At 43.3% G+C, this 5000-nt stretch overlaps 1 protein-coding gene across 1 annotated transcript in view; it reads right to left on the bottom strand.

Moving 5' to 3' along the window:
- The window catches only part of cacna1ha (calcium channel, voltage-dependent, T type, alpha 1H subunit a), a 118170-nt gene that overhangs the window by 66129 nt on the left and 47041 nt on the right, over positions 1-5000 (bottom strand). The gene's annotated exons all lie outside the window — the stretch shown is intronic.

Here is a 5000-nt window from a genome sequence, read left to right on the forward strand (position 1 = left end):
GTAATTTTCATAGCGTTGTGTTTTTGAATTGCCGTCAAAGGAATTCAAACTGGTAGTTCAAGCTGGCCGTTGTCCGAGAGCCTATGAGCTCGCTGAAGTGAAGAACTTCTGTTTATTTGGTTTATTAGAGATTTGGTCAAAAGTCCAGTTGCATAGTTTTACTTTTGTTAAATGCATTTTTTGTAACATCCGTTTGAAGTTTTAAGAGGGAGCATTACAGTGCTGGAAGCGAAACGCGCTTGTTTTGCTGTTAAAAATCAAAGATGTTCATGAGAAGTTTCAGCCAGGCCAAAAGCGTTCCTATTATGGAGATGGGCGTTTTGGCAGTGCGTGAGTTTGACGAGAATACCATGATTAAGACAATACAGAGTTTTTTAAATAGTCATCTCAAGTTGAATGAGACTGAGAGAAAGATTGAGCTGCAATACAACATTCTGCCCGACCATGGTTTTTGGCCACTTGATGACATCAGACGCAGTTTTGAAAAGCTGTTGCACGAGAAGGATAACATCAAACTTTCTCTCGTTACCTTAGATCAGTTAATGCGCCGTCAGAGGGCACAAGAAAAAATTGAATCAGACAGAATTCTGAAGATTGAGAGAGATAAGGTATCATCACTTGAAGGTGAATTGGCTAAAGTGAAACATGAAAAGACTGAGCTAGAATGGCGCAGCATAGTTCGAGCAATTGCAGATGATGTGAAGACATTAACAGCAAGACAGGCTAAGAACGAGGCAGACATAGCAAGCCTGAAAGAACCCAGGGAGAGACGAGAGGCTTTTGAAACGATGCCAATGCTAATTGCTAATTGTGGGTCAAAGGACATGAATGACTCAGGTGTTAATGATGGCTTGGCCAAATTGAGACCTTTGACATCCAGATATACTGGTGGAAATGTACTGCACTCTTATAAATCTGCAAAGCCGCAAGATATTGACGAATGGTCGAAAGATCTGCAACATCCGCGTAAAGCAGGGATGGATATTTGGTCCAAGATTACTCGGTTGCAAAAGATTTATCAGTTGCACCCATATGACGGCGTTTCACTTTTATGCACTGTGTTAAACAACACTGAGGCTGACAAGGTGAAGCGAGATGTTGATGTTGGATTAGGAGAGGATCAACAGAACCTAGTTAATGGCTGGAAGGCAGTCCGTGAGTGGATTCAGGAGGCTACCAATGCGACTACAGATTGGGGGAAAATATCTGGTTGTAGACAGATGGCTAATGAAGCGGTGGATGATTTTGCCCAAAGATTTGCTGAAGCATTTTTAAGACATTCAGGCATGAGCGGGATGACAGAGGAGAATGTTATGACCAATAACAACGGTGCCTTGAAGGCAAATTTCTTGCATAATACTGTCCCTGAGCTCAGAAGTATTGTGAAGTTGACCACACCCGGCTGGGAAGACACAACGTTCACCTTTGAGATGCTTATTAGTGTAGCAAGGCGAATGGAACGTGACACAGAACAAAAGATCAGAAGGGTCTGCATCCATGGCACACACACAGATCCAGAGTGCATGTTTAGAAATGAGAAATTTGGTAATCAAGGTGACCCTAGAAGCATCAGAACTAGGACATCTAGATGTAGGTTGGGAAGAAAATCACATGATGTATGCCGTAAGTGTAAGAATTATGGCCATTGGGCTAGAGAATGCAGGTCTCAGGGCAGAGGCAGACATGCTTCTCATTTTAACTATAACAACAGAGATGATGAAAGCATGGTCAATAATTATCAGAAACGAGCCCTTAACCACCTGGATATTTGCAATGACGAGAGTCAGCACGGTACAACATTGACGAGAGCAGTCCAGAGAGCCAGAGTGGTAAGGAGGTATCCAGAGCCACTTGATGGGGAACATACTTTGAAGTGTGAAAGACCACTCAAAGTAGGTACACTTTGTTCTGCTGCAGTCACTGTACAGGGAGAACTGATGCCACCCACAGCACATAATGCATGGCCCCAGAACAACCCTCTCTGGTGGAGTGCAAGGAAAAAACATGATTACGGCTAACCTCAAGTCATGCACTTTTGTGTTAATCATAACATTACTTTTAGCAATGATATGATGATTGGATGGGAATTTAGATGATGACTTGTATGGACATGACTATGAGATAGGGGTTAATGATAAAGGTCAGATCCCTAGTATTAAGGCAGTTTAAATGTTCAATGTTGTGTTTTTTTTTAAAGTTTGTTTGTTCTGGTCATATGAATGAGATGCCACATTCTTGGAATATGTGATACTGCCGCTGTTTTCTCTGTTTGTATTTCAGAACAAGTCCAAGGTGCAGCATGAGGGGAACTGGAACGCAGGGACCATTGAACCGCTGCACTGACCAAGCCATCACCGTTGTCCAGATTGACCTCACCCGTTGGACAGCAGTGACGACACAACATTCAAAGCCTGACATCAGAAACTGATGGACCAGAGATGCATATAGTCGCCACTCACAGCATGTGGAATGCATGGGTCGCTGTGCAAAAGCAGGACTGTGAAATAATTTGACTCAAACAAATTAAGGGGATTTTTTGCTTTCACCTGTTAATTCATAACCCAGAGCAGCTGATTTGACGACATCAGCTGGCAACATGAGAGTGACGTCGCCAAAGTGCATCGAGTGGATGGAAATTATCATCCTGACTATGATGGATCTTCACCCCAGACGTCTCCTCCTCATAGGATAGCCACCAAGAGACGGACGTCAAGGTGGCTATGAATGGGAGTATGTTCGTTTGTGAGAAACATGCCTATTCACATTTACCCCCGGACTGGAGCAGGAGTGCTGTACTTACATAAGAATATTTCCACATACATACAGGACATTTACACAAATGTAAAGCGTTTGAAACCGCAACCTGGTTGGGGTGGGTAGGTTCATGGGGAGACTACTATGGAATCATTCGGACGATTATGTCTTTATGTTTATTGTTCCCATTTTGAGCGTTTATGCAGTGATCAGATTTTCTAAGTGTATTATTGTCAGGATGACTACAAGACCGCCACACATAGCCCACATTAAGAAGGATCCCATCGATACTACATCACAGATTTAATCGCATATGAATAACAAGGATGGTACCTAGTCGCCACTTGCAGCTTGCCGAGGGGTAAGGATTGCTACATAAATCGTAGAATCATGAAAGAATTTTCCCGAAGAAGGTTTTTCGCTTTCATCTGTAAGATAAGGGACTTGGTACCCATATTAGAAAACAAACACCACGAATAACCACTACACTAATGATTAGCCACTACACTATGGAGATATATGTGTTTGTTTACATTTTTCTTTGTTATTTGTTTATCATTTTTTATTGTGATCATGATGTAAGAATATTTGATGATCAAAGGGTGGGGTTGTTAGATTACATAGATTTCAGTCATATGCAATCACAGCAAGGTCCATTCTGTCAATATGCATCTAAGGCCTCACAGACGGGTGCAGGCCTGTTCCCCAACCATTTGGCCCCTGAGACATCAAATAGCTATTGTCCAGGGTCAGGAAGGAAGGAACAGCTGGAGATCAATGGTTGCCAGGACCCCAGACAGACACTTAATTAATTGAGACCTAATTGAGTCAGACCAAATTAGGTCATACTTCCTACTTTCATTTCGGTATTGTTTACATGTTAATTCCATACTATAAGAATCACAACCTTTTTGTAATGAGAAGAAGAAGAAGCAAGGAGACCGACTCCTCAACATGCAGACGTGCCTTGTGCATGCTTGTGTTGTATGGAGCTGATCGTGGCCTATGATTGAATAAACACATTCTTTCGCTAAGCCGTCTTCCACAAGTCTGTTATTCTGAACAAGCTAACTTGAACCAAGCGTGGGCATCCGAGGATTTTGCCGGAGGACAGCACAAGCTTTCATTTACAGCATAAGCTTTCAGAGAGATGGAGAGGTGAGGGACAGAGAAGAGAAAGAAAGGTAGAGAGAGATAGAGAGGTGAGGGACAGAGAAGAGAAGAGAAAAAAGGTAGAGAGGGAGAGAGAAGAGAGGGACAGAGAAGAGAGAGCACAGAGCATTGAAGAAGTTTTTTTATTTTTAATATAAAACACTACATATAAAAAAGTCAAGTAAGTTCGGTTCTTCAGAGCAAAAAACATTTCACTGCGCAATACAACACCACATTCAAGAGAAAAATGTAATTCTTCATCCTCTAATAAAGAAAGGCAGAGATGGGGACAGACAGAAAGACAGAGAGGGAGGGATAGACAGATAGAGAGACAGAGAGGGAGGGATAGACAGATAGAGAGACAGAGAGGGAGGGATAGACAGATAGAGAGACAGAGAGGGAGGGATAGACAGATAGAGAGACAGAGATGGAGGGATAGACAGACAGAAAGACAGAGAGGGAGGGATAGACAGATAGAGAGACAGAGAGGGAGGGATAGACAGATAGAGAGACAGAGAGGGAGGGATAGACAGATAGAGAGACAGAGAGGGAGGGATAGACAGATAGAGAGACAGAGCAGGAGGGATAGACAGATAGACAGAGAGAAAGACAGAGAGGGAGGGATAGACAGATAGAGAGACAGAAAGACAGAGAGAGAGGGGGATAGACACCTCACACAGGAGAACAGTGATCCAGTACGAGACACTGAAGGTCACAACCTTCCCTCACCTCCTCAAGAGCACACAAAGAGAACACACACACACACACACACACACACACAAAGAGAACACACACACACACACACACACACACACAAAGAGAACACACACACACACACACACACACACACAAAGAGAACACACACACACACACACACACACACACAAAGAGAACACACACACACACACACACACACACACAAAGAGAACACACACACACACACACACACACACACACACACACACACACACACACACACACACACACACAAAGAGAACACACACAGGACTCATCTCTCCTGCCCTTCATCCATCATCCGGCTGGCGGAGAGGAGGAGGTGTGTGTGTGTGTGTGTGTGTGTGTGTGTGTGTGTG

This window comes from Sprattus sprattus, assembly GCF_963457725.1.
Source record: "Sprattus sprattus genome assembly, chromosome: 18".
Taxonomy (NCBI): Eukaryota; Metazoa; Chordata; class Actinopteri; order Clupeiformes; family Clupeidae; genus Sprattus; species Sprattus sprattus.